The 6,803-nt window shown below is 50.1% G+C and overlaps 1 pseudogene; it reads left to right on the top strand.

The window, feature by feature from the left end:
- Nucleotides 1-467: 467 nt before the first annotated feature.
- LOC114510896 lies at nucleotides 468-6,393 on the top strand (annotated as a pseudogene).
- Nucleotides 6,394-6,803: the final 410 nt, after the last annotated feature.

The raw sequence follows: 6,803 nt of genomic DNA, 5'->3' as shown, positions 1-6,803 counted from the left end.
CTGTCCTTTGTGCTCATTGTCACAGTGACACTCGCCTGAACTGCACAGTGAGAAGGGGACCCTATCTCTGCTGAGCTGAGCTCTGCAGGCACAGGGATCCCCATCTTCCTGCAATGTCTCCAGGGCCTGGTGACCACTGTCCATGGGGAGGAATCACATGGAGGGGCTGATGGTTGGGTGGGGAAGGAACGAGATCCCATGGGGGAGGCTCTGACCTGGAAGGACATGCCCTGGGTCACCTCACCTGCAAGGACGTCTCAGGAGGCTCCAGGTTTAATTCTTCCTGCATCAAGAGAATGAGAGCTGGACTCCTGGGGCCACACTATACCCCTTCCTCAGGTCTGGTGACGTAACAACCTCGTGATAGGGACGGACAACCTCCCACTTGCCACACCCTGTGAGTCTGTCTACACTGAACACACCGTGGTCTCTTCCTTCTGCACAACTAGGTTCAGAGAGGAGATGCCATGCCCCCCAGCCTCACAGCCCTGCTGTGCCTTGGTGAGATGTGAGGGGGGAGGAGATGCCCTGCTCTGTCAGGACCCCAGGGCTCAGGAGGCTCCCGGGGAGGAGGGTTATTCTCAGGATTCAGGGCAAATCTCTCACAGGGATTCTCTTGCAGGGCTGATTGTGCACCCGAGGACCCCAGTGCAGGCAGGTGAGTCTGTCCCCAGGGCTCCCAGGAGCCTCTCCACATAAATGACAAAGTGTTTCCCCATTAGGCAGCTGGGGATAGAGAACAGAAGTTCCGGGCTAATGGATGGGGGATGTCTGAGAAGGTTGGGGCTGAGATCTGGGCACTGGAGCTGACTCAGGCTCTAATTCCTTCCAGGGACCCTCCCCAAACCCACCCTCTGGGCTGAGCCAGGCCCTCTGGCCCTGTTGCGGAGCTCTGTGACTATCTGGTGTCAGGGGGCCCTGCAGGCCCAGGAGTTTCGTCTGGATAAAGAGGGAGACCCACAGCCCTGGAGCAGACAGAAGCCACTACATGCAGGGAACAAGGTCAACTTCTCCATCACACACATGACAGAGTATGATGCAGGGAAATATCACTGTTCCTATCTCAGCCCCACTGGCTGGTCAGAGCACAGTGACCCCCTGGAGCTGGTGCTAAAAGGTGAGGGAAAACTAGGGGTCCCAGCCTAATGATCCATCCTCAGGGAGGGGGATGCTCTATGGTGTCTCCCCCTCACAGCCCAGCCCTGAGGGACGTGAGGGAGGTGTGAGCCCCATTGAACATGCTGCCTCCTTCTCTCCTAGGATCCTACAGCAAACCCAGCCTCTCAGCCCTGCCCAGCCCTGTTGTGACCTCAGGAGGGAACGTGACCCTCCAGTGTGGCTCTGGACAAGGATTTCACAGGTTCATTCTGACTAAGGAAGGAGAAAACAGGCTCTCCGGGACCCTAGACTCAAAGCAACACCCCAGTGGGCAGGTCCAGGCCCTGTTCTCTGTGGGCCCTGTGACCCCCAGCCACAGGTGGACATTCAGATGCTATGGCTGTTACAGGAACAGATCCCATGTGTGCTCACTCCCCAGTAACGACCTCAAGCTCCTGGTGTCAGGTGAGGAAGTCCCAAGCTGGTCCTTCCATATTTTGAGGTAGCAGACAAGTTACTAGGGTCTTTGCTGGCAGGGGAGACTTCCATGTGAGAGGTGGGGTGAGTGGAGCACAGGGGCTTCTGGGTCAGAGACACAGAGAGAGAGAGATGGTGGGGCCTGGGGACCAGGCCAGGAGGAGGGTTCATGGGAGGACCAGCCCTGTCACTCCTGTCTGGTCCCTGCAGGTGGTTCAGGGAAGCCCTCCCTCCTGACCCAGCAGGGCCCCATTGTGGCCTCTGGACAGAACCTGACCCTCCAGTGTCGCTCTGACATCGGCTATGACAGATTCGTTCTGTCCAAGGAAGGGGGACAGGACCTCCATCAGAGCTCTGTCCTGCAGCCCCAGGCTGGGCTCCCTCAGGCTAATTTCCCCTTGGGCACTGTGAATAGTACCCATGGGGGCATGTACAGGTGTTATGGTGGACACAGCCTCTCCTCTGAGTGGTCACGCCCCAGTGACCCTCTGGACATCCTGGTGGTAGGTGAGTAACCATTGGGTTCTGTCATGGACCTGGAGTGTGCTCAGGCCCTTCTGGGGGGTCTCAGATGGTGATGGTCAGGAGAAGGGGCGTGGGGTCTCCAAGGAGTGGGGGGGGGGCGGTGAGAAAGAAATAGGTGATGAAATGGGAGGGGAAAATGCAGAGAAAACAGAGAGACAGCAATGAGGATCCTAGAAAGGGACCTGGTGACTCTCAGGTCAAAACTAGGTAGACGATAGCCACTCACCCACTCCCCTCTCTCTCTTTAGGATGGCTCGCTGACAAACCCTCCCTCTCAGTGCAGCCAGGCCCATCAGTGGGCTCAGGAGAAAAGGTGACCCTGCTGTGTCAGTCACGGAGCCCAAGGGACACTTTCCTTCTGTCCAAGGAGGGGACAGCTGGTCCCACCCTGCGTCTCAGATCACAGTCCAGAGCTCAGCAGCACCAGGCAGAGTTCTCCTTGGGTCCTTTGACCTCAGCCCATGGGGGGACCTACAGGTGCTACAGTGCAAACCACAGCAGCCCCTACCTGTTGTCACAGCCCAGTGACCCCTTGGAGCTCCTGGTCTCAGGTGAGGGGCCTGTGACCCTGTCATTTCTGTGCTCACTCAGCTCAGGGCCCTGTCCCTTGGACATTCGGGGAGAGAAATAAATGAGGAGTGCAGGAAGTTCCTAGAGGGAATCCAGCCCCTTAAAGGTGGAAGGAGACAGGGCCTCCCACCCCTGAGCCCCCTGTTCTCAATCTCAGCACAGAGAAAGAGCAGGAGGGTGGAGTGAGATGTGTGAGAAGTGAGGAGAAAGGTGGTTAGACTGAGCAGAGAGGACAGATCCCCTCCCCCACTAACCTCCTGCATCTTCATCTCAGAGTCTGAGCCCCTGGGGTCCCAGCCCCCACTGGGCCCTCACCCAGAGAAAGCAGCTTCCCCACCCCTCCCCTGAGTGTCCAGCTCTACAGGCTCCTGGGCTCACCTGGAGCCTCCAGTACCTGAGAGTGAGGAGGGGCTGTGCCCTGCTGAGGAGGAGCTGGGGGCTCCCACCCACACTGAGGGCTCCCCTGTCTGCTCCGTGGTTCTGGGGGGCCATGTCTTTTCCTGTTCTTTTCTGAGACCTTTCTAGCAGTGTATCAGTATACAGAATAACAGTGTAATTCACATTATATGGAGTCAACCTTCAACTGTCTATAATGCTATTCCTATTTTCATAGAGAAGACGAAATTCAGACATTTGTTGTGGAGAATTACTTCTTGTTACTATTAAGTCTTTGCATTACACACATTTCAAATCAGGTTTTAGTGAACTTCAGAAGCACTTTGATAGGTATTTGTAAAACTGAGCAACTTTCAGAACTGCACATCTAATAATGTAATTTGTGTGTAAGCTATTAGATTCCTTTATACAGTCTAAATAGGAGTAAGTACATGTAGGGAAGGTATTGGTTTGGGCATATTTATTTCATGACCAGTATAGCTTCCTAAAATCCTCTCCTGTTGGATTGTTTCTCAATTTATCTCACTAGTACAATGAGAAAATTATAATAACACAAATCTAAGGTCATTTCACTTATGGCACACTGTATACCTATTTTTCTCTTTCCAAATTCCACATGATAAAAAGACCAAGTAAAATATTCCACAGCTTTACCTATGGAAAAGAGTTTTATTCATAGCCCAAATTATTTCAAGGCAAACTCATTAAGATGTCTGCATTTTATATCAAATACGCTATTGACCTTTATGTTTCAATGTGTTTTTCTGTTTCATTAGAGTGTTATTAGGGATGCTTTTTTAACTGACATATACTGATCTCCAAAAATTATCTTTTCTGTCTGATTTATAACCACTTGAGTCACAATTATAGAAGTTTCTTGTTTCTAACCACTTGGATATTAGTGCAAATGAGTAACATTTATTGTCCATGTGCATTTTCTGCATTGTGTGAGCTGATATTTACAATTTTTGTGTACATCTTTGGAATTAGGACAAGTCAATAATTTTGTTACATCTTGTTTTCTATATCAAGAGGGGAAGCAGATTCCCATAATTTCCTACTTTTGGTGCTCACAAAATAGTACAACTGGGGGCAATTTCTCTGTTCCTTAAGTTTGAAAACCACAACTGCGGGCTTCCTTGGTTAGCAGCATTGCTAAGTAGTGCATGGAGGTTGTGTTTTGGGGTACAAAGCACATGATTAGCTATCCATCCATGAAATCTTGCCACACTTCCTAGAGTTTGTCCAAAAGGAGAAGAAGATGGTGCCTGCCCCTTCTGGGTCCTGACCTGACCTCTGACCCCATGTTCCAAGGCCCCGAGTCCCAGTCCCCCTTCTCCTCTGGCCTCTCCCTACATCCCACAGAGGACACTTCATTACCCATGGAAGACCAGACTAGACCCTTTTGGGGACCTGCCTCCTTATCACCTGTTTCTTTTTTTTAAGATTTTATTTATTTATTTTTAGAGAGGGAAGGGAGGGAAGGCGGGGGAGAGAGAGAGAGAAACATCAATATGTGGTTGCTGGGGGTCAAGCCTCCAACCCAGGCATGTACCCTGACTGGGAATAGAACCTACGACACTTTGGTTCACAGCCCACGCTCAATCCACTGAGCTACGCCAGCCAGGGCTATCACCTGTTTCTTTCATGTCTCTCTGTCCTCATACACACAACAATAATTAATGGTACCACACAAATATATGTAGATACAGATGATGATATATAAGTTAGTATTTATATGAGTGGTTATATGTATAACTATATATATACAGATTCATTTTATATGACATTTTATAATACACTCTATAAAATGTACATAGAGAGGGTGAGGGAAAAGTAGGATTAAAGTTGTTTGTATAAAAAATAATGCAACAATTAATAAATAACACAATAAATAACTCTGTATTTCATGAATTCACAACTGTAAACCTACTCTTCTCTCACCCTGTATTTACTCTAAAATAGATATTAAATTTATGTGCCTACACTGTATCTACAAATGTTCATCCACATGCCCATATATCTAATCTGGTAATTTTATCTCCCGTGGTAGTTTTGTTATTATATAAAATGAACTAATGAAACAATAAACAGATGAAAATGTCCAGGTGATGATTAAACAGCAGACCCCAGAGTGGGGTGAAGGGGATGCTGCCCCAGACTTTCACCCATTTGTGCGCCTGCCACTCAGGAGCCCACAACACCACCCCTCCTCCATGCACCTGGGCCCTCACGGGTGGAAAACGTGGGATCTCTCAGTTCCAGGGCAGTAAGATTCTGGGTCTTCAGTCTCAGATTGAACACAGAACTCACAGCAGCTCCACATTATTCCTGAAATTAGACCATTTTTTCCCTAACCTGAGCTCTTAGGCACAGCTCACTCTTGTCATGGTGGCTGGGAGCCAGAGCTGGATTCAGACGTCCCAGTGATGCTGATGTCAATGGGAGGAGGAATCCTGGGGAAGATATTAGAATCCTGCGGGTTTAGGGACTGCCTGACCATGCTGACCTCTGTCTCCACATTTTGCAGCCTCTCAAACCCTAGACTACACAGTGGAGAACCTGATCCGCATGGGTGTGGTTGGATTGGCCCTGGTGGTGCTCGGGGTGCTGCTGCTTCAGGCTCAAGACAGCTAGAGGAGAACCCACACTGCAGCCAGGACATGAACACAGAGGTGACAGGGCACCGTTCAGAAAAAGGGAACCATGCCCATCTGATGACCCAGGGGGTGGGGAAGGACAGCTGAACCACAGGTGGGGAAACTGTCTGCTGATGTGTCCAGGGGAGCAGAGGTGTCAGACGAGGTTTGGGGACAGGAAACGTGAGCCGGGTTCCTGTGGAGACGCCTCCTCCTTCCCACTGTGGGGCTGTCCCTCCTCATCCTCACTGACTCCCTTTGACTGTCCCTCTGTTCTCACCCCTGGGACCTGATGGGCTGCCCCACAAGGCTGGTTTGGCTTCATATCTACACACCCCTTCATGCTGGATCCCACTCATATAAACAAATGTGGTGTCTTCAAAACCAGGGAGGGTTTTTTCAGCCATAAAAACAAAGTACTGACACCTGCTACCTGGTGGGTGAATGTCAACATTCTGCAGCTAAGTGACAGAAGCCAGAGAGAAAAGATCACATTTTCTGTGACTGTGTTTGTATGAAGCATCCAGGAGGAGGAAGCCCACAGAGACAGGAGTCAGGTGGGCTTGCCAGGGGCTGACGAGAAGGAGAGATGGGAGACTGAAGGCTTCATGTAATTTGGGTGTGGGGTTACACAAATTTGTTACTAAAACTAGATAAAATCTGTGGTCCATCTGTTGTGTATTTACTACATTCCAGTGAAATGTATAGTTTAAAATGCTCAATTCTGTGTTACAAGAACTTATTAAAAAGAAATCTAATTAAGTCACCATGGTTCCCTGTGGATCCTTTTTGCCTCACAAGTGGCCTCATATCCCCAGGAAATCTCATGAAAGATGAGACTCCCACCAGGTCTGAGATGACCTCAGTGCCCAGTGCTCAGCCCCTGGTGGGATTCCCACCCTCACTCCTGAGTGTGGTGAGTCCAGGATCCAGGATGAGCAGTGTCCTTCCTGTCTCCTTTCAGTCTGGGCTCACCTGCCATCAACCAAGGATGCTCTGTAGCTTCTGATGGCCCCCGAAGGCTTGGGGGATACATGTGCGGCTGTCAAGTAGCCCTTCCTCCCAAACACTCTCATGCCCACCTCTTAATCAAGCCCA

The sequence above is a fragment of the Phyllostomus discolor genome, chromosome 12 (assembly GCF_004126475.2).
Source record: "Phyllostomus discolor isolate MPI-MPIP mPhyDis1 chromosome 12, mPhyDis1.pri.v3, whole genome shotgun sequence".
Classification (NCBI taxonomy): domain Eukaryota; kingdom Metazoa; phylum Chordata; class Mammalia; order Chiroptera; family Phyllostomidae; genus Phyllostomus; species Phyllostomus discolor.
The sequence above is the reverse complement of the archived record's forward strand: the minus strand, read 5'-3'. Positions and strand labels throughout refer to the sequence as shown.